Source organism: Salmo trutta, chromosome 8 (assembly GCF_901001165.1).
Source record: "Salmo trutta chromosome 8, fSalTru1.1, whole genome shotgun sequence".
Taxonomy (NCBI): Eukaryota; Metazoa; Chordata; class Actinopteri; order Salmoniformes; family Salmonidae; genus Salmo; species Salmo trutta.
The window spans coordinates 3,986,679-4,011,006 of NC_042964.1; the positions used below are offsets into that span (position 1 = coordinate 3,986,679).

General features: G+C 40.8%; 1 protein-coding gene across 5 annotated transcripts in view; it reads right to left on the reverse strand.

The window, feature by feature from the left end:
- elavl2 (ELAV like neuron-specific RNA binding protein 2) overlaps positions 1-11,009 on the reverse strand; it is a 53,295-nt gene extending 42,286 nt beyond the window's left edge. For 2 of the 5 annotated variants that reach the window (XM_029759750.1, XM_029759751.1), the window contains exon 1: positions 8,685-8,813. The gene's annotated coding sequence lies outside the window, so the exon portion shown is untranslated. Of the gene's footprint in view, positions 1-8,684; positions 8,814-10,562 lie in introns of those variants that run through there. The other 3 variants (XM_029759752.1, XM_029759748.1, XM_029759749.1) reach the window with 2 other exon arrangements.
- Positions 11,010-24,328: the final 13,319 nt, after the last annotated feature.

Genomic DNA, 24,328 nt, shown 5'->3' on the forward strand with positions numbered 1-24,328 from the left:
CTTCCTAAGGCTTCCACTCGATGTCAACAGTCTTAAGAACCTAGTTTCAGGCTTTTGCAGTGAACACAGAGCGAACAAGAAGGCCGGGAAGCTGGTGACTCAGAAAATGACATGAGTTTTGTCGCGCGCATTCACGTGATGAGGTAGCTGTGTTCCATAACGTTTTTCAAGACATTGGAATCATCCGGTTGGAATATTATTGAAGTTTTATGTTAAAAAGGCCCTAAAGATTGATGCTATACAACGTTTGACATGTTTCAACAAACGTAAATATAACTTTTTTGACTTTGTCGTGAAATTTTGGGCGCGCTTCCCACATTTGGAGTAGCTTACTGAACGTGCTAACAACGAGGTATTTGGACATAATTTATGGACTTTATCGAACAAAACAACATTTATTGTGGACCTGGAAGTGCCTTCTGGTGAAGATCAAAGGTAAGTTAATATTTATAATGCTATTTATGATTTTAGATGACTCCAAAATGGCGGGTATCTGTATTGCCTGTTGTATTTTTCTGAGCGCCGTACTCAGATTATTGCAAAGTGTGCTTTCCCCGTGAAGCTTTTTCGAAATCTGTCACAGTGGTTGCGTTCAGGAGATGTTCATCTATAATTCTTTGAATAACAGTTTAATATTTTATCAACATATGAGTATTTTTGTAAATTGTTGTGCTGATTCACCGGCAGTTTGAGGAAAAATATTTACTGAACATCACGTGCCAATGTGAAATGGGGTTTTGGATATAAAAATGAACTTTATTTGAACAGAACATACATGTACTGTAACATTGAGTCCTAGGAGTGTCATCTGATGAAGATCGTCAAAGGTTAGTGCTTAATTTTAGCTGTATTTATGGTTTTTGTGACCCCTCTCCTGCTTGGAAAATGGCTGTGTGGTTTTTCTTGTGTTGGCACTGTCCAAACAATCTAACTTTATGCTTTCGCCGTAATGTCTTTTTGAAATCGGACAATGTGGTTGGATTAAGGAGAGGTTTATCTTTAAAATGGTGTAAAATAGTTGTATGTGTGAGAACTTTGAATTATGACATTTTGAATTTGGCACTCTGATTTTTCACTGGCGGTTGAATAGTGTGAAGGTAGCGTCCCACGCAGCCCTGAGAAGTTAAGAACATCAAGTTCTCGCTGTGCCCCCAAATGTTTGGATATACCGTTAAGGTTTCCAGGTTTAGCTAGTTAGCTAACGAGATAACATGACTGAACAAAGTGTAAACAAATGGTTAACTACGTCGACGCATGAGTAGTTTCAGAACAGCCCACTACATTGTTTATGAATGTAAAAAGCAGTCCCAGTGAGCCGCTATAGGAAGTAAGAAATGTTGAGCTCTGTAATATAGGTAAGATCTTTTGACCTGGTTGAACTAGAAGGAAGCCGTTTTCACTGTAGTAATGGAGCAACCAAGATGCTAACGACTCTGCATTTGCTCGTCTCTAGGGCACTCAACACTACAGCAAATCCACATTACAACAATCTGAGAGACTTTTTTTCATAGTCGCATAGCCCAAAATAAAACTCCTGGTCACAAAGCAAAATATCTAGTTGCATATGTGACCAAATTGGTGGCACTTTAGACTGAAAACCCTTTCTTTTTAGACATTACATTTTTCTAGATAAATGTGGCCCATTTACACAATTTGTTTTTAATGGAATAGATAACTTGAAGAACAGTGACAATTCATATCTTGCAGTAAAACCTGTAAATAGGACTAATCAAGAGAAGACAGGTTTAAAGTTCTTAGAAAATAGTCCTGATCAGATATACCTAGAGCCCTAGACAATATCCAGAACTACTAAATACACTACATTTAAAACTGTAAAAGTTGTGTCTTTCTACACTGTCAGAAACTGTTTCTATATGGGAGGTACACGCGATGAAGTTGTCAATAATTTCGCTGTGTATTTCGGATGGAGGAAGAAAAAAAATTAAAAATCTAACCCTGGGGGGCAAGCACTCATGGATCGGGGACACGTGGCTGGCTACTCTATGTACTTGTGGAAAACCCTGGTAGCGTATGGGCCAGATAATTCCACTACACTAGGCAGTTCAGAGTAAACAGCGGAGCATGCTGTGGGAAAAGGAGCATCACCTTCCACAAGCCTCATCAAATCAATGATAAAAATGAAATATGAGCAGATACAGCAAACGCAGATTAAGGCAATTTTCTGACAACAGAAAAAAAAAAAAACTTAATGGATTTAATATTTTCTGTTTTCCAGCTTGTGAAAAACAGTAGCCTAATCACGTTTCTCTGGTGAGTGCTTTACAATGACCACTGACTGACAACGTCAGTGAGTGCATCTAGTTAGTGTACAAATGCATTGTACAGAGTTGCAGATATTAGCAATAGGCTTTGCACTATTAGTTTACACTGTTAAAGTAGTCTACTTGGGCATGTGTTAAAGGGATAGTTCATGATTTTGGCAGTGAGACCTTTTATTTACTTCCTCAGTCTGATGAACTCGTGCATAACATTTTTTCATTTGTCTGTGTGCAGTTTGACAAAAGTTGCTAATTAGGGTTAGCGCAATTGCTAACTAGCGAAACCACCTCTAATGTCCTTCATACTGGACGCAGATGCATAAAAATGTTATCTACGAGATCAGACTCTGGGGAAATAGATAAAAAGGCCTCATTTGCCTGGACTAAGCAAATTCAACGGAGTTCCATGTTCTAAGTATACAATATTTCTGAAAGAACGTTTCTGAACCAATGCTGATGCGAAACAAACATCTGCTGACTAGATAGTCAGCCATCCACTTCAAAGTGACGGCAAAACCAGCCCCTCAGTGTTTCTCAGCTAAATGACACTGGCTCTCTTAGGCCTGTAGTTATCACTTCATGGAAGGAGCATGCAGATGCACAGGCCGTACTATACTACGGGAGAATCCTAGTTTTGTGTTGATAAGGTCAGGGTGTTCCAAAGGGCCCTTTTCAGTGTGTGTGTATATATGTATGTGTCCTTGAACATTAATGCATAGCACTTCATCACTTACAATGAGCCCTGACATTTCTTTGTTCAAGTCACAGGAGTAGCTACTCTACCGCCACAAATTGGCTAAGACAACCAAGCTACACACACACAACTCTTGCCATTACAGCACTGCAGCCATGCAAAAGTTAAGTGGCGCCTTTTGAGAGACAGGACAAAGAAAATACACGTAAAGTGTTGGTCCCATGTTTCGTGAGCCGAAATAAAATTCTAGAAATATTACATACGTACAAAAAGCGAATCTCTCAAATGAACAAATGTGTTTCCATCCTTGTTCAAGAGCCTTTCTCCTTTGCCAAGATAATCCATCCACCTGACAGGTTTGGCATATCAAGAAGCTGATTAACTTCATCGGGGTAGGGGGCAGTATTTTGACGTCCGGATGAAAAGCGTGCCCGTAGTAAACGGCCTGGTACTCAGGCCCAGAAGGTAGGATATGCATATTATTAGTAGATTTGGATAGAACACTGAAGTTTCTAAAACTGTTTGAATGATGTCTGTGAGTATAACAGAACTCATATGGCAGGCAAAAACCTGAGAAAAATCCAACCAGGAAGTGTGGAAATCTGAGGTTTGTAGTTTTTCAAGTGATTCTCTATCCAGTATACAGTGTTAGTGGAGTCATTTTGCACTTCCTAATGCTTCCACTAGATGTCAGTCTTTAGAACGTTGTTTCATGCTTCTACTGTGAATGGGGAGAGAATAAGAGCCATTGGAATCAGATGACTGAGAAAATGACATGAGCTCAATCGCGCGCACTCACGTGAGAGTTAGCTGCATTCCTTTTCATTTCTGAAGACAAAGGAATCGTCCGGTTGGAATATTATGGAAGAATTATCCTAAAGATTGATTCTATACATCGTTTGACATGTTTCTACGAACTGTAAAACAAAATGGAGGTATTTGGACAAAGATGAACTTTATCGAACATTTATTCTGGAACTGGGATCCCTGGGAGTGCATTCCGATGAAGATCAAAGGTAAGTGAATATTTATAATGTAATTCTTGTCATTTCTGTTGACTCCAAAATGGCAGGTATCTGTATGGCTTGTTTTGATATCTGCGCACTGTACTCAGATTATTGCAAAGTTGGCTTTCGCCGTAAAGCTTTTTTGAAATCTGACACAGCGGTTGCATTAAGGAGAGTGTATCTATAATTCTTTGAATAACAGTTTAATATTTTATCAATGTTTATGAGTATTTCTGTAAATTGATGTGCTCATTCACCGGAAGTTTTGGGAGGCAAAACATTTCTGAACATTACACACCAATGTAAAAAAAAAAAAAAATTGGGTTTTTGGATATAAATATGAACTTTATCGAGCAAAATATACATGTATTGTGTAACATGAAGTCCTATGAGTGCCATCTGATGAAGATCAAAGGTTAGTGATTAATTTTAACTGTATTTCTGGTTTTTGTGACGCCTCTCCTTGCTTGGAAAATGGCTGTGTGGTTTTTCTTGTCTAGGCGCTGTCCTAACAATCTAATGTTATGCTTTCGCTGTAAAGCCTTTTTGAAATCGGACAATGCGGTTGGATTAACGAGAAGTGTATCTTTAAAAAAATGGGATATAATAGTTATATGTTTGAGAAATTTGAATTGTGATTTGTTGTTTTGAATTTGGCGCCCTGCTATTTCACTGGCTGTTGAATAGTGTGTCCCGCAGGTGGGACGCGTCCCACATACCCCAGAGAGATTAAACATGATCATTACACAGGTGCACCCTGTGTTGGGGACAATAAAAGGCCACTAAAATGTGCAGTTGTGTCACAACACAATGCCACAGATGTCTTAAGTTGAGGGCGTGTACAATTGGCATGCAGACTGCAGGAATATCCACCAGAGCTGTTGCCAGAGTTTTGAATGTTAATTTCTTTACCATAAGCCGCGACCAATGTTTTAGAGAATTTGGCAATACGTCCAACCGGCCTCATAACGTTAAACCACACCAGCCGAGGACCTCCAAATCTGGCTTCACCTACGGGGGGGGGGGTCATCTGAGACCAGCTACACGGACAGCTTATGAAACCGAGTATATCCATCTGTAATAAAGCCCTTTTGTGGGGAAATACTCATTCTGACTAGCTGGGCCTGGATCCCCAGTGGGTGGGCCTGGGCTGCACCCCTGCCCATTCATGTGAAATCCATAGATTAGGGCCTAATGAATTTACATCAATTGACTGATTTCATATGAACTTTACCTCAGTAAAATCATTGAAATTGATGCATTTATATTTTTGTTCAGTATAATAGAAAAAGACCACTACTTCACCCGCAGAAAATATTTCCTTTAAAATGAGGTTTTCTGAAGTGTACAAGGAAAATAGCTATGAGATGGCCAGCAATCCCGAGCATGATTGGTTGTTAGAGCATATTGCACTAAGTTTTATAAGATATTCAAGTCATACCAATGCTGTCAAAAAAATAAAGGAGCCAAAAAAAAATGTAAAGCCTCACTTATGTGCAGGCCAATCTGTATATATATTTTTGTGTTCATCTTTCCTAACATAAAACTCCTATTTGCCAAGAGAACAACTTTATGTTGATAAATGGAGAGTTAAAACATTGAGGATAATTCAATTGCAGTGAGTTAGAGGCAAGGTTGGGTCTGGAAGTTGTAGGTCCTCTACAATTACATTAAAGTAGAGAAGAGAAGAGAATCAGGGGGGGGGCAGAACTTCAACTTAATTAGCTAAATAATTTTATATGCAAGAAACATTTTTTTTTTCTTAAGTAAGACCAAAGGAGTTCTACTTGAGTGTGTGATGTAAACTTTGATGAAAAAAAAATAAAGCTATTGCTACCTGCTTTGACCACTTTCATTAGAAGGCAGAGAACTTTAGTCATGGCTGTAATAATGACACGTCGAAACAGCATCTGCTTCATTTGAAAAACAGAATCTTCGGGGGGGGGGGGGGGGGAATCCAGCACATGCCATGAGTTGAGGGAGGTCTACCATGACGCAGAGACAGGTCCAAGGACACTGCGACGCAGGCCTTGGGTAATGACCTGCACACACTGTGGGGAGGGACACCTTGTGGCCAACATATAGGATGAGAGCGTAAGCACCACATACCATCTACACCACAGGACTCAACCTTCACTTCAGAGAGAAAGAACTGGAAGGAGAGGAATATTTTTCAGCTGGAACCACCCCACTGTAAACTAACCCATTTCTCTTGACAGTGCTGCACAATGACTTGGCCTTTGGAAGTTCACTCACTCTCATGCGTTTTAGGCGTTTCTGTCAGCGGTCTTTATTTAGAAAGGCAAAAATGTCTGGGCCTCAATAATACAGCAAGACAACCCCCTCGTATCCACTCTTATGTCCCTCACAGTATCTGTTGAAATCATGGAAGGAACATGAGATATATATGAGGAAGGGAATTGCCCAAAAGCATCATCTAAGCCTATAAATGAATAACATTTCTTGGAAACTGTTAGGGTCTTGCAGAAAACATTAAAAAAATAACCTAGCTCAATTTATGTTCCCCGAACATCAACTTTAAAAATGGCAAGCAAATTCTAGTTTCTATTTACCAACTACCACCTTGCCAATGAATTATTTTAAAACATTGTCCTAAGCCAGCATTTCCACAAACTCAGTCCTGAGGACCCCAAGGGGTTGCACATTTTGTATTTTGCCCTAAAACTACACAGCTGATTCAAATGATCAAAGCTTGATGATTAGTTGATTACAGGAATCAGCTGTGTAGTGCTAGGTCAAAAAAATATATTTAAAAAAACGTGCAACCCTTGGGGTTTGAGGACCGAGTTTGGGAATCCCTGGCTTAGTGTGGCAATATTGTTCAGGGAGGAGAGATGAGACTTGAGCTAGCTTCTAGAGGGAAGCACTGAACCACGCCCTCCCCCAGGGAGGAGGGGGGGGGATTACTCCCTACAAGACCAGAGAGGACACAAGTCAGCAGCATCCTAGTAAATATTAACTGGCCACGTTTCCAGTTGCTTCCTTGACGATTCGTAAATCTATTCATGACCCTCTGACTGATTACTCACTGCAGTCTGCCTACTCACTGGAAAACAAAAAAAACGCCTGAGACAATGCTGAAGCATCTCCACAGACACTGCTTGTTCAGTACCCAAGGTCAGATAACAACCGTGAGCACTAGGGATGCTCACTGAGTGTATAGCTGGTCGAACTATAAAAAGACCAATAAGTAACAGAATTTTTACAGAAAATTATAAACCACTAGATGAAAAGTTGTTTCCCCATGTGTCCGTAAACTACTTTCATGAGAGGTGTGGACAAATGGTATAACAAGATGAGTGAACTAATGGATAAATACAGTAGTAACAAGTTTAAGATTTTTTAGAAGTCAAGACATGTGCTATTTTCATTCAAACATATTCTGATTGGAGGCCATTTAAGATTAATTATAAACTGGGTGGTTTAAGCCCTGAATGCTGATTGGCTGACACCCGTGGTATACGGTTTTGTTATACCACGGCTATGAAAAATAACGTATTTGTCATTCTCGAATTACGTTGGTAACCAGTTTATAATGACGTTAAGGCGTTGCATCATGCCATGGTATATTGGCCATATATACCACACACCCTCGTGCCTTATCGTTGTATGAATATGAGGCGTCAACATGGAACACAGGCCTTTACAATAACATGAGGGTAGGATACATAATGTTATATTTTAATACCATAACTAGCTATAAAAGATTGGAAGTTCAACCAACAATTACCTCAATAGCTGGAATATACCTGAATAGGTGTGCGCTTCACGGAGAGGAACGCCACGCTGCATGCAGGGAGACGAGCTGGCATAACAATGAGTTCATCTTTACCACCTGCGTTAATTGCTCAAGTAACAAAACGTGCTGACCTCGCGCTGCATTACCAATTACCTCCTGCATCGTGTGCTAACGGTGAATATGCACCGTGATTTGTTATCTCGAGTCTATGCATATAACTAGATACAAGTACTAAAATTAAAATGTATTGACTGTGAGAGAAGCCAACTCGTAGGTACACATCTTGACATGAACCGCATGACAATCCGCATGCCGGTATAACATTACTGCATAGCCAGCATTAATTTGATCCGTGGCTAATTAAAACACGATGCACGTTACAAATTGCCTTCCAACGAAGCAGTAGAAAAAGTTACCGGTCGTACAAAAGTACAACTATTTAATAAAGCCAGTTTCCTCAGCCGACCCGTCACTAAACTAACGTTATAGCACTGTATTTGCCTAATCAAAATAAGCCAACCAGGTAACTAAACCGGTGATTGAAGTTCGGTTAAACTAGACTGGCCACGTCGTTATATATATATATTATTGTCTACGGCAGCTAACGTTAACTATTTAGTTAGCTGGTTATATCCACTTAGTCGGAATACATTAGTTCACTTTAATGTTAGTCGGCTACAATGGACTAGCTACCCGGACCAGTACAAAACATTGACTAACAAAAAGCATCATGCATGTGCAAATAGTAGCCGGTTTAACGTTAGAAAGTGAACCAATACATAGTGATAGCTGAGATGTCCCTGCAACAGTAGGGTCCACGACCACCAAACCAACTAGCTAGCAAGCTGTAGCATTTCAAAAGAGCATGCCATTTTTCTTTACTCCCTTTATACGGTTTTGGCTTCTTCGTTGGATACAGTCAAATATTAATTTACAATTCTTACCTTGGGTAATAAATACAGTTTATAACAATTTGTATAATTGACGAAAGTCCATGCAAACTAACGACCGGTCCTTCTCTAAAGTTTGTCTTGGTGGAGAGAGTGGTTGGTGAGTGGCGGGAAGGTTAACTAGCCTAAATAAAGCGACAGGAGAGGCAGCCAATAAGCAGTTATCCTTCTACCACTTGTCAACCAACCCAAATAGAAGGGAGGCACATGTTCATTTGCATCAGGTGCACAGACCATGGCTCATCCAGTAAAAGAAAAATGAGCTATTCATGAATCAAAATGAAGACCCTGTAGCCTAGTGCAATGCAGTGTTTATTTTTGCCCTCATGTTTTTTTGTATTTTTTTGTACAAGTTGTAGTTCCTCCAGTTTGACTAATTGAAGGGGAAATCTGCAGTAGCAAACAACAAAGTCCATTCCCGCCACTGTTTTGGTTAACAGCTGACGAATGGGCCTGGATAAACAGTCTCAAATGCTTAGACAGATCAATGGATACAAAAAGACTGACCCTCCATGATATAAAAAATATAGTTTTAACCATGAAAGGAGGCTATAGTGTTTGTTTACAAACAATAGTAACAAAAATGACTTATTTTGGGTTCTGATGCGGTACCACAGTTGATCTAATGGGAATGTATAAATTATATTATTAAATAATCTATGGCTATATAATTAATTTAAAAGTTAAAATTGATGTATCAATCTCAGATTGGTCATTTAAAGCAGGGTGCAGGTGAAAGGATTGGGATACTTTTAAATGGATAAAGCCCTTGAAAGTCCCACCACTGCCTCTGATTTACAACCTTTTTTTGAAGACATCACAGAACGATGGTGGCACCTTAATTGGGGAGGACCGCTTCGTTGTAATGGCTGGAGTGGAATGATATGAAATACATCAAAACACATGGAAACCATTCCATTCTCTCCGTTCCAAGCGAACCTCCCCTCAAGCAGCCTCCTTTGGTTGACATCCACCTGAATGTGGGTCTTCGTGGCGCATAGGCTAGTCTCAGGTAGTCTGGATTTAACTGCAAATCAGACGTGAATTCGCAAGCAAAAATGTTTCACACCTTAGACCTACATCATCGATTCTTAAATTCATTCCAGGACCTGTTTAAAATAGCCAATCCAATCGTATTGGCAAACGAGTCAGTGCATAAGTTGCATTTATCAATTAGTGTATTTAGAGATGAATGCACCAAGTTTTAAATCGATAAAGCAGCCAAGACCTACCACCAATCCGTAGTTGATCGCCCCCCAAAAAACTATGGCACTTTTTTTGTCGTGCAGTTTAGACCATAACCTATCCCAGTTAAGTAGGATAGGGTCTGGGATTGCGACCCTAATCATGTAAACTGGTAATAAGCAAAATAACCATCCATATGCAGAGACCGGCTTACTTATCAGTAAATGTGTCACTCCCATTGCATAGAAAAGAAGACTACAGAATATATAGCCAGTTAAACCAATACTATTGAAGACAACGCGCTGCCTATAGCCTATCAAATGCATATTGTAGTATTCACACTCGTGGCTTGGTTACCAATAAGACATGCGAAACCCAAAGATTCGCGTTCACCTGACACACACACACACAGAGAATGTAGCTTGACATGGGTAGCAAATAATCTAGGCGCAGATGGGATCGATCTAATCGAGACATTCATATTTATGTACCGCAATTCTACACAATTCATCTCTGGAAAAACAAAATAGACCACAACAAAATGTAACATTTGACTATGGTCCTCATGCTACGATATCAAACAATAGCCTACAATCATATTGTTATACAACTTGGAAATGACTTAAATGTAAATGTAAGTCACAAAATATCGATTTCACATAGGCTAATAATGAATAAATGTCTTACCGTTTCTACAAATGAAAGTTACGGACGTCCTTAGCCAAACAATCTCTTTAAAAATAGAGAATGAAGAAGACACTTGCAAACAGGCTATAAAAAGATGAATTCGGCCTTTCTCTTAGTTCAAACTTGGAAACAGAAATCAACACATAAACAAGATAAAATGATTAAATCAAATATTTATTTAACCAAAATACAGAAATGAGTCCCTTTCAGCCAATGGATTAAATAAACTCAAAATAACTGAAGAAATAAAAATGAATCAAATCATTAAAAAAGCTGGCTTCTGCCTGTCTTGCTCTTTACAGGTTCACCACATAAATACGCGACATCACTAAGTGAAAACCAATGTAAGGAGGAGGTTGTCTTTAAAAGGAAGATAGTCCTGTCAGCAAATATATAGGGCCGTATCACAGCAACGCTATACCTCTCCGCTGTCGCCGTTTCATCCATTCAACCTACACACACGAGCACGCATGCACGCGGAAGTATACCCGGAGTAGCTCCGTCCACCGTGATGCATCGAGGTGCCTGAATGTAATTGGCTATAACGCGTTCTCGTCGGGTTTCTATTGGTTCTATTTGATGCCATTCAAAAATATCACGTTTTTTTTGTTCTTCCTTAATATGGAATTTGATGTCTGACAATACTGACTTGCCACATAATAACATACTATCTGGCACGCAGGAATGACAAAATGTCTTGCTTGATCATTAATTTGTCGTGGATTGAACAGAAAAATATGCGTTAGAATCTTGCCGTTTTATAGGTTACAGTAAAATCCTTTTACCTATTGAAAGAGTCGATCATGTAAGGACACATTTCCAACACGTGGGAACGTATTTTCAATTGAATGAAGTAGGCTATAAACTAATGCCCCTCTCAACTTTACGTTATTCGTTGAGGCATCTAAACTGTTAACTTGAAAAGCTGTGAAGTAAAATCAATATAGCCTAGTCTACTCCGTGTGCCATAGGTCTACGATATTAAAATGCTATATCCTACAGATCTTTATTGCACATTATAAAAGCCAATATGTTGCACCAACGCAAAATAGTGTGTGGATTAAGAGGCATTGCTATCGTATTTCCATGCACACCGCACGAAGAAATCCAGAAATCGGCATTCAGCCCCACAGCTTTCAGCACCAAGGACAGCGAACCAGAGTTCTGACAGAGAGCACGAGGTCTTCCTCTGCGCTTTGTACTTACTAAGCGCGTGTAGACATTTCGCCTACTGCTTTCCCCACAGCATTTTAGCCATGTTATTCATAACAAGGTGTACATAAGCATAAGCATTACCCCAGTACAAGTAGATGTCACGCTTTCAAAAGATCTACACGTTGAATAGTGGATAGACCTACGTTGGGCATCTTCAAAAATGGTATTTCAAAAATGACAACTATACTGTGTGTGTAAACCTACATAGCCTATAATAGGTTATTGCCCCCAAACAACAGGTCCAAGGCCTGTTTTGTTGTTTATCTGTGCAATGGTTAAAGTCAGGGCTAAGGACGTGAAACACGATCCTAGATCAGCTATGAAAGACAGAATATATAGGACTACTAAGAATCTTTTAGTGATGGGCAATTCCAACACAGAATGATAAGGACTCAGATTTTTCACTTTAAAATGTATGCCAATCAAAAACCAGTGATTGCAAAGTTAAACATACCATACAACTCTATCCACACAGACGACTTTTAAAGGCCCAGGGCAGTCCAAAACATGATTTACCTGTGTTTCATATACATTTCCAGACTATGAGGTTGGAATAATACTGTGAAAATTATGATAATGCCCTTTTAGTGTAAGAGCTGCTTGAGTCTGTTGGTAGGGTTGAGTTTTTGCCTGCCTGGTGACATCACCTGTCGGTAAATGAGTTAGTAGTCCAATAAGAAAGAGAGTTCCAAACCTCTCTGCCAATAACAGCTAATTTTCAGTTTTCTCCTCCCCACTCAGACCACTCCCAGACAGTTCTAGCAAAATTCTCGCTTGAGAAATTGCGCTTTACTAAGAAGCTATTTGTTTATTTTTGACCATTTTAATTTAAAAAACAATCACAGTAAGGTATTTAATTGTTACCGAGAAATGATTTGATATTGAGATAAAAATGGCTGCATTGAACCTTTAACAATTTCCACTGAACATTTGGCAGAAACACATTTACTTGAAAAATAGTGCAGATGCAAAGTTTGGTAACAGAATGACAGCACCAACAGCACAATTGACACATTTTAAAGTGACAAATCTGAGTATCAGCATCACCCTGTGCATTTTCATGTTCTCAAGACGGTTGTCAAGCAGGCCTACATAATATAAGCCTCGTCTGCATTTACATCAGAATTCATTTGAGTACTCAGTGTTTTATTTAGGTAATGCAACCTGATGGTAATTCGCCAAAGTCCTGCACGTTGCTTTGTTGCAGTGAATGACAATTTCAAATTACATCAAAAGTTCCACTGACACAGCTATAACAGAGTGAATTATGTTACACAATGGCCTCGTTCGAATAATTTAAGAATGCATTTCTCCTTACTGCTTTCCTTAAAAATCCCTGATCTGACATGGCTGCATTGGTTATGTTTACACCTATCAATTTGTATTCAATCTGGGATTACTTCATGGAAGGGAGAAAAGAGTGTTTTAAAGCAGTGTTTCCCCAACCCTGGTCCTCCAGCACCCCAAACAGTACACATTTTTATTTTATCCCTGGACAAGCACACACACGATTCAACTTGTCAACTAATCATCAGGCCCTCAAATGAGCTGAATGAGGTGTTTGTGTCCAGGGCAACAACTATAATTTGTACTGTTGGGGGTACTGGAGGACTAGGGTTGGTGAACATTGTTTTAAAAGTATTCAAATTGTACTATAGTCTCAAATAGTTTAAAAGGACATAAAAAAAAGGGCTGATAGGAAGATGGAAGAAAATCTGACCGCATGAAAAAAAAATACATTCCCTGTTCAATTGTTTTTCAAAATGCTTCCTTCCTTCCTTCCTTGAAATAGTCACAGGTTAGTTGTATTTATTTTAGAAAGTGATAGTGGTAGTGGTAACCTACTCCCCCCCCCCCCCTCCCCCCTCACAGATCTGTGATTACCTCAAGGAGACAAGAAAGGATAGATGTATTTGTGAAGGATTCTAACCGGGCCATGTGTCTTCCTCTCGTCTATCCTCGTGGTAGCTTATTCATCAGTGATCAGGAACGTCATTGGATGAGTCAAATCAAGGTTTCCACCCAATTGCTCGTCATTGGAGGAGTCAAATCAAGGTTTCCGCCCAACTGCTCGTCATTGGAGGAGTCAAATCAAGGTTTCCGCCCAACTGCTCGTCATTGGAGGAGTCAAATCAAGGTTTCCGCCCAACTGCTCGTCATTGGAGGAGTCAAATCAAGGTTTCCACCAAACTGCTTGTTGTTGGAGGAGTCAAATCAAGGTTTCCACTCAACTACTTTTACCCATGACCCTCTCTGATTACACTCAAAAAGTTAACCCCGCAAGTATATAAATATGGACATTAGGTAGCCTAGCATTTAAGAGCATTGGTCACTGGTTCGAATCCCCGAGCCGACTTGGTGAAAAAAATCTGTGGATGTGCCCTTGAGCAAGGCACTTCACCCTAATTGCTCCTTTAAGTCGCTCTGGATAAGAGTGTCTGCTAAATGACTCAAATGTACAGTGCATTCGGAAAGTATTCAGACCACTGGACTTTTTCCACATTGTTGCCTTAGTCTTTTTCTAAAATCGATAAAATAAAAAAATCATCATCAATCTACACACAATACCCCATAAAAACAAAGCGAAAAACAGGTTTAGAAAATGTTTGCAAATGTATTAAAAAATAAATACATAAATAAGGTATTGCTATTTATTTAAGTATTCAGACACTTTGGTATAAGACTCAAAATTTAGCTCAGGTGTATCCTGTTTCCATTGATCATCTTTGAGATGTTTCTACAACTTGGAGTCCACCTGTGTTCAATTCAATTGATTGAACATGATTTGGAAAGGCACACTCCTGTCTATATAAGGTCCCACAGTTGACAGTGCATGTCAGAGCAAAAACCAAGCCATGAGGTAAAAGGAACTGTCCGTAGAGCTCCGAGACAGGATTGTGTCGAGGCATAGATCTGGGGAAGGGTACCAAAAAATGTCCCCAAGAACTCAGTGGCATCCATCATTCTTAAATGGTAGAAGTTTGGAACCACCAAGACTCTTCCTAGAGCTGGCCGCCCGGCCAAAATGAACAATCGGGGAGAAGGGCCTTGGTCAGGGAGGTAACCAAGAACCTGATGGTCACTCTGACAGCTCCAGAGTTCCTCGGTGGAGATGGTAGAACTTTCCAGAAGGACAACCATCTCTGCAGCACTCCACCAATCAGGCCTTTATGGTAAAGTGGCCAGACGGAAGCCACCGCAAGATTCTCTGGTCTGATGAAACCAAGTTTGAACTCTTTGGCCTGAATGCCAAGCGTCACGCCTGGGAGACTACTCAAGATCAAGGAACAGAGCAAAGTACAGAGAGATCCTTGACGAAAACCTGCTCCAGAGTGCTCAGGACCTCAGACAGGGCCGAAGGTTCAGCTTACAACAGGACAACGACCCTGGCTTCGGGACAAGTCTCTGAATGTCCTTGAGTGGCCCAGCCAGTGCCCGGACCTGAACCCGATCTAACATCTCTTGAGAGACCTGAAAATAGCTGTGCAGCCACGCTCCCCATCCAACCTGTCACTGTACATAGATTTTTCTATTGTGTTTTTGACTGTATGTTTGTTTATCCCATGTGTAACTCTGTGTTGTTGTTTTTGTCGCACTGCTTTGCTTTATAAATAAAAGGTAAAATAAATAAAAAATCTTGGCCAGGTCGCAGTTGTAAAGGAGAACTTGTTACCTGGTTAAATAAAGGTGAAATATATATTTTTAAATGTATAAAAACACCTGACAGAGCTTGAGGATTTGCAGATAAGAATGGGAGAAACTCCCCAAATACAGGTGTGCCAAGCTTGTAGCGTCATATCCAAGACTCGAGGTTGTAATCGCTGCCTAAGGTGCTTCAACAAAGTACTGAGTAAAGGGTCTGAATACTTATGTAAATGTGATATCAGTTAATTAATTTTACTTGCAAAAATGTCTAAAAGCCTGGTTTCTGCATTGTCATTTTGTGGTATTGTGATGTCCTTATGGGGTATTGTGTGTAGATTGATGAGGGGGAAAAACAATTTAATCCAGTTTAGAACAAGGCTGTATCTTAACAAAATGTGAAAAAGTCAAGGGGTCTGAATACTTTCTGAATGCATTGTAAGTATGTACAGTTATTATAACTACCATTTCCTCTTAACAACATTGGGAAAGCATTTGATTTAACTGTACCTGTTAAGCAGCAAGTGTCCCACGTTGGAAGATATCCATAGACGGTAGACTGTTATTATTAAATTGGCAACCCTTACATCACCGAGCAGTTCCCCATAAAGTATTAAATCCAATTGTTAGATGCTACACCCCCCCTCTTCAAATCAAAGTCACACGCTCCGAAATACTTCCGGTCTCTGGCAGCATGGCGCCCATACTGTAAGGCTGATTAGCTAGGACAAATAGGTCAAAATTATCTTTTATTGGTAACATACTGTACACATATTTAGTGGGTGTAGCGAAATGCTTGTGTGAAATGCAAAGCAAAAACACAACATGGAGTCTGTTAGATTTTTATTGGGGGGGGGGGTAGCATCTAACAATTGGATTAAACTGCAGTGGGCTAAATCAGGGTCACACAGAGCGTTTCTGGGTAGTCTTAAGCAAATTTACTTTGAAACAAAAGTATATACCTCACACACATGGTTATGGGCTTAAAAAAAGAAGACACCTGTACCATGTCATATATAGAGGTGAAATGTATTCAATTTGCATCCCAATTTTACACTTTATATACTTCACAGAAGACTGAAATATAACAAAACGGTTTGACATAGAAACACCATACGTGTTTAAAAAAAATTATGTTATCAATTATGAAATTGTGAAAAATATGAATAACGTTCCACCCATGAGGACAAAGAGGGCGTTTTTGGTCATTGACTGCAGGAAAGGTCTATGTCACATGGTTTGCTAGCGATATGCTCAGACCTCGTTCATCGAAGTCTACAATACAGTGAGGGAAAAAAGTATTTGATCCCCTGCTGATTTTGTACGTTTGCCCACTGACAAAGAAATGATCAGTCTATAATTTTAATGGTAGGTTTATTTGAACAGTGAGAGACAGAATAACAACAAAAAAATCCAGAAAAACGCATGTCAAAAATGTTATAAATTGATTTGCATTTTAATGAGGGAAATAAGTATTTGACCCCCTCTCAAACAGAAAGATTTCTGGCTCCCAGGTGTCTTTTATACAGGTAACGAGCTGAGATTAGAGCACACTCTTAAAGGGAGTGCTCCTAATCTCAGTTTGTTACCTGTATAAAAGACACCTGTCCATAGAAGCAATCAATCAATCAGATTCCAAACTCTCCACCAGGGCCAAGACCAAAGAGCTGTCCAAGGATGTCAGGGACAAGATTGTAGACCTACACAAGGCTGGAATGGGCTACAAGACCATCGCCAAGCAGCTTGGTGAGAAGGTGACAACAGTTGGTGTGATTATTTGCAAATGGAAGAAACACAAAAGAACTGTCAATCTCCCTCGGCCTGGGGCTCCATGCAAGATCTCACCTCGTGGAGTTGTAATGATCATGAGAACGATGAGGAATCAGTCCAGAACTACACGGGAGGATCTTGTCAATGATCGCTAGGCATCTGGGACCATAGTCACCAAGAAAACAATTTGTAACACACTACACCGTGAAGGACTGAAATCCTGCAGAGCCCGCAAGGTCCCCTTGCTCAAGAAAGCACATATACATGCCCGTCTGAAGTTTGCCAATGAACATCTGAATGATTCAGAGGACAACTGGGTGAAAGTGTTGTGGTCAGATGAGACCAAAATGGAGCTCTTTGGCATCAACTCAACTCGCCGTGTTTGGAGGAGGAGGAATGCTGCCTATGACCCCAAGAACACCATCCCCACCGTCAAACATGGAGGTGGAAACATGCTTTGGGGGAGTTTTTCTGCTAAGGGGACAGGACAACTTCATCGCATCAAAGGGACGATGGACGGGGCCATGTACCGTCAAATCTTGACCTCCTTCCCTCAGCCAGGGCATTGAAAATGGGTCGTGGATGGGTATTCCAGCATGACAATGACCCAAAACACACGGCCAAGGCAACAAAGGAGTGGCTCAAGAAGAAGCACATTAAGGTCCTCGAGTGGCCTAGCCAGTCTCCAGACCTTAATCCCATAGAATATCTGTGGAGGGTGCTGAAGGTTCGAGTTGCCAAACGTCAGCCTCGAAACCTTAATGTCTTGGAGAAGATCTGCAAAGAGGAGTGGGACAAAATCCCTCCTGAGATGTGTGCAAACCTGGTGGCCAACTACAAGAAACGTCTGACCTCTGTGATTGCCAACAAGGGTTTTGCCACCAAGTACTAAGTCATGTTTTGCAGAGGGGTCAAATACTTATTTCCCTCATTAAAATGCGAATCAATTTATAACATTTTTGACATGCGTTTTTCTGGATTAAAAAAAAATGTTATTCTGTCTCTCACTGTTCAAATAAACCTACCATTACAATTATAGACTGATCATTTCTTTGTCAGTTGGCAAACGTACAACATCATCAGGGGATCAAATACTTTTTTCCCCTCACTGTATGAGATCTCAAATAGTTCCTGATCTCAGTATTTTTAATACCACTGTCTAAAAAAAGGAGAGAGAGAAAAAAAAGAGTTAAATGGACATATCCAGTCCTCACCACATGTCATTGGCTGCATCCTGATTCTATGCCCTTCTCCCAAAGTTCGTACTTGCACACTTTGTTTCATTAAATCGTGGGTCGTTCCACCTCAAAAAGCAGAATAAAGAGGATTTCCACACCCACCATCTCAGATTGTTCTGAAAACGTTTCTGTTGTTGGAAACAAAATTAACATTATTTGTTGAAAAATAATAAGATCTGAGAAAATTAAGCTAATTGATTGCACCCAAATTGGCCATTTTCAGTTATAGGGTTCATATAATATTCAATAATTTTAGTACCCAACATCCAATTTGGACCAAACATTTTTCTAACAATGAGTAAGACATGAGGAATCCAAATAAGTAGTCAAAAGCCATCCACGCATCCCCCACACTCCACTCCAATCCCACCTCAACAACGAGTATACAGTATCAGTTCTCTATGTTTTACAAGTAGTATGGAGCTGCGGCTTAGAGTATTGTTTCTTCATCCTATGTATTCTCAGTGTATTTGGTGATGCTTTTTTGTTCCCCTGTTCAGAGAAATTAGTAATTTAGATGTTTGGGTTTATGTCCCATCCTACATCCTGATATTACTAGGTTCTGACCACTAGATGGTGCTGTTCCTGCTATTAGGTGATTATTTTTTTTAAAGAATCCCCCTTCCCCCATTGTTAATTGGATAGTTAACCCAAATAAAACTACATATTGGTTTTCTTACCCTGTAAGCAGTTTGTGGACCAGGTATGACAGCAACCTATGCTTTGGTTTTGTTTACCTGTCCACTGTTTCAAATGCTAACCTTTCAGCATTTATGTCACAAATCCAATGCAAGTCAATGGTACCTATATTAGCATTTTCATTCTTCATGCATCCTTTCCGTTCCCCCCCCATCTCCAATAGACTCTCGCAGAGGAGGTACAATGTCAATAGCGGTTCTTTTGAGACATTAGCATGCTCTGTATTCGAGACCCTTCAGTGCCAATGGCTCCCGTGTTGTATTCAGGTGATTACAATGTACCCCACTGGGACCAGAGTGAAATATGTCAGTATGCCCTTCCCTGAGAAGGCTGAAGGAGATAATGAGCATAATTATTGTTAAAGACTGCTTTTAAAAAAGAGCCTTTACTTGGCTACCTTATTTGCAATGATCACAATGGGTGTTATAAACAGGGAGAGACAGGCCAGAGGGAAGTTGAAATGAGATATCATACATTTCCGTCAAATTGAGATTGTTGAAAGGTAAGCTGTGAGAGGGTTTCTACTCTATTAGATGTTGATGGGTGACCTCTGAGAATATTTGATAAAACTTAACGAACAGCAAATCAAAATCAAATCAAATGACAATCGTAAAACATATCGTCTCCCACGAATGAAGCAGCGAGTCCTCTCTCCCAACTTGGGGCCAATTGAGATATCGTGTGACTAACACATTTTCTGTTAATTACCATAGCTCCTTCAGTGGTCCATTCACCCATGTTTCGTCAAAATTGTCCCAGTCCTGTCTGAGATATCGCATGTGATCATTGTGGCATTTTTTTCTCTCCCAATATTAAATTAATAACCGATCATTACTAATATAATATGTTATTTACAAGGCACTAATAAAACTAACGGTTTCTTTTTATTTTCTTGTTTTTGGCAAAAAGTAAAACATCCAGAGAGTCTCTGTATTGTCCAAGCCCTCCATCTACATGAAATGGTTCGGTCCTGCCCCCAAACCAGGCGCGAACGGTACTTGCTAGCAGTGAATTGCGAGTGAGGAGTGTCGGTGGGTCATCATGTCTCAGCTTCCTAAAGAAAAATCTGACTTCCTAAAACGAAAAGAAAGACAGGAGAGAGAAAAGAAAGGGCGACAGTATGTCACCCAATTTTTCACAAAGGAAGGTGAGTGTAGTCCGTGAGTGATGGAAATTAACCTGTTAGCTTTAGTCCGTAGTGAAATAGGCTACTTTTGCTCCCCTAACATTTAATATCTTCACAGAAAATTCTGAGTGTTTACATTTCGCTCCTATTTTAGCTGACATTTAATCAATCAATGCAGGCAAACTATTAGCAAGCTATTCATGCTAAATCAGTTGTCCCCTGCCCCTGCCTGGTGCCAGGCCCAATAGATGCAGCTTCAGGCTCAGCAGCCCTGTCTCCCCATCCCCATACCCCTGAACCAGGCCTGTCTCCCCATCCCCATACCCCTGAACCAGCCCTGTCTCCCCATCCCCATACCCCTGAACCAGCCCTGTCTCTCCATCCCCATACCCCTGAACCAGCCCTACTCCCAACTGAAGGAGGTGAGCAGCATTGTGTTGAATGACATGTCAGTTGGCATAATTGCAGGTACTGCAATGCATTGCGGACAGGAATGTGATTCTCCAGTTAGGAAAAATCTCACTTGACACAGAGGCAGCCAATATCAGAGCCTTAAAGGAAGAGATGCAGGCTCTTAGAGATGGATGGGAGTCTCTCCTGTCTGAGGAAACACTGATTGCTACGCAAAATGGATGTTGCACCTCAATTTATCATGGAACACAGCCGCAACATCACAAGTGACTTGGACACTAGGTTCCACACCACTGCAAAAAATTGCAGAATAATTTTCTGCTGTTCTGAAAGTTGGGCAGATTAGTGAGGATAAAGTCCCTTCTGTGTGCCAACCACTGATCATGAAGTATTCCAGAGATCTTACACCTGAGTTTCAAAATGAAGTAAGACACCTGAACACTGTATATGCTGCCATTTCCCCCCCTAACTTGTCCCCTCTTGGTCTCCTGAATGCAGTTTGTAAGATGCAGCTGCAAAGCATTTTTGGAGAAGTGTGCATTGCTTTACGTATATTTTGCACACTGCCTGTGACTGTTGCTTGTGGCGAGAGACCTTTCAATAAGCTAAAACTGATAAACAACTATTTGAGGTCCACTATGTCCCAAGACAGGCTTTGCAGTCTTGCCATGCTGTCCATTGAAAGTCAGTTAGCTAGAAAGCTGGACTTCAAAGACTTGATCGGTGACTTTGCTAGCAAGAAGGCTCGGCGCTGGGCTCTTGGTGAGTAAGGCTGAGCAAGGGCCAGTGATAACTGTTAAATGGCATGGCTATGGATACTGGATCACAACACACATGATGCCCACAGGCTGAAAACAAGATATATCTCAAAGTAACGGCTGGATTGTGCACAACAAATTTTATGGCAATCAAGACCCCAAGTGGAAGAAACCTGTTGATTTGATGACCACTTGACCTTTCCTCTAGCGCCACCATCAGGCCTTTACATACAGAAGGGACGTCGCGTGCGCCATCCGTATGGTTAGTGAGAAAGTCCATGTTGCAAATGTACCCTCCCTTACTAGACGTCCGACCACGTCCGATAAATCCGCGGACGGCGTCGGGCCGATCGCGGGGGCCGGATCTTCCAGGAAGTCATCGAACGGAGTCTCTCGGACCTTCGGTTTCCGTTTAATTAAATTTTCAAATTTTGGTCATTTTCTTGCAGTCCCGGATTATTCCACGAGAGGGCGTATGGAATCATATTGCAAATGTAACATATATCACCAAATGCGACACGGCTTTTTCTCCTAAACCGAAGACAATTCGAAGACGAAACTCGGTCTGCGTGGGTTTGGCATAATGGGCAGTTGGCCCCGAACAGGATGGAGTCGAGGCCTCGACGCTTTTCGAGTTAAGGCTATTTTTCTGGGATTGAAAGTCAAACAGGAAAATAGAGTGCTGATTTGACCACTTCACATCAAACTACATGAGCCTACGGTGTCAGGAGAAAAGGAACCATGCATTTACCAATGTTCATTTCAGAGAAATTGTACAATGACACATTGGTGATATTCAACAACAAGAGGTTTTTTTTTCAAAAAAGTTACATATCCAGTTGCAGCGTGTTCAGATGAGTCCGTTAAGGCAGGTTTCGGAGCTCTGCGAGATTTCTGTGATTTTCTGTGATTTTCTGAAACAACACACACTTGTTCAACCCTCTGTAAATAAGTCAGTTCTTAACAGAAACACTTAAAACTCAATATTCTATAAGAGCCTAACGTTCAGATTCCTGTGTCAACCAGAAATGCCTTAAAATGGTGTCATAGGGGCTGCTTTGAAGGGTTAAAAAGGTCAGATCTTTCCACAACTTCATATGTGTGACTAGGCAACCCTCATGAACTGTAAATCAGTCATTTATCCCATCAGATGTCAAAGAAAAGCTCTCTCAAAACACACACACAGCAAGGACGGAGTGACACAGAGCGGTGCTTAAAGACACAAAGAGCCTGCAATGGCATTACCATTATCTCTAGGCTGAGACGAGTTCAATGAGACGCCCCGCTTGACCGTAGCTTGCTCGGTATGAGCGCAGCGACCGTGAGAAAACTAGGCCCAAAATGAGGCCTGCACCAATATGTCAAGTGCTTATGGGTGACAGTGAGAGAACCATTAGGGTTAGAAGCACAATTCAACCTCAGGAGCGTTCCTGAGGTCCTCCCGATCTGTGCAAGCCTAACCTTGACCCTGTGGCATTAACCCTTCACAGTGAAAAGAAGGTGTTTAGATCAAACTGTGTGCAATGACTTCTCTCCCCATAGGAATACATTGACAATTCTCCTAAATTCAACCTGAAGTCTATGTGGGTTATGAATGCCTTATGAACCTGTCTTCTATAACAATCCATCAGGCTACTGTGAGGTCTACCTGTGTCGATTCTAAGGTTCCTGGAGCAACCGGAAAATGTTAAAATCACCCTAGAGCTATTGTCATATAAGCAACCTGCAGATAGTGAAAATCACGCAACTCAACCATCTGTCATTCAGTCAATTCTTAAGGTAGAGACTTCATATTCAGGATTCTGTTTATGTCTACCCCAAAGACAACGTGTGTGAAGCAAGAGCTTCCTGTGACAACCGGAAGTTGTTAAAAACAGCCAAGAGCTATTGTCATATGGTCAACCGGCATATAGTGAAAATCACGCAACTCAACCATCTGTTATTCAGTCAATTCTTAAGGTAGAGACTTCATATTCAGGATTCTGTTTATGTCTAACCCAAAGACAACATGTGTTGAGTAAGAGCTTCCTGTGACAACCGGAAGTTGTTAAAAACAGCAAAGAGCTATTGTCATATGGTCAACCAGCATATAGTGAAAATCACGCAACTCAACCCTATGTCATCCAGCCAATTCTTTAGGTAGAGACTTCATATTGAGGATTCTGTATATGCCTACCCCAAAGACAACGTGTGTCTATTCTTTTTGCAAAAAAAACAAAAACACACACACACAATTTGGCCATAGGGACATAGTGTGGGGCTTAGAGTCTTATACCGCCTTCAATAGTTACTTTTGTTGAAACGATTCAAGAACCGTCAGACCTAGAGCTCCGAAATTTTAGAAACCTGTTCTAGAGCTCAAGTCGATAGTGCACGGTGATTTATGGGGCTCTAGAAGGTTCTCTGACCGAGAAACCACCTCGTACATTTGCAATATTTTCAATTCATTTTCAATATCACGGACATGGCGACATTTAGAAATGTCCCAGAGTCGCAAGACTAGGTGCATTGAAACCGCCTCGGCCCGTAGAGACGGACCCCAATGTCTCTGTCCGATAGCTCATTCAGGGACCCCGTAGTAACGCCCTGAAAAAGTGGATTTTCAGCACCAATTAAGGCCATTGCTTGGGCACCAAATGACCTATCGAGCCGAAACTTAGGATTCGGGGTCGCCTCACATAGGCCTACACATAATGTCAGAACTGGACCCGCAGCTATAACGTAACTATGTGTTTTAGGTTTTTTTATGGTTAAAATTGAAAGCACTGTGAATTATGGGCCTTCTCTGACATATGTGATAGTTGGCTTCTATACGAGTTGGAAAAAGTGGATTTGGTGTCAGATGCTATCAGTTTGGTGTCAGAATGACAACTAATTGACTGATGGACGCTGACTGCTGGGTGACGA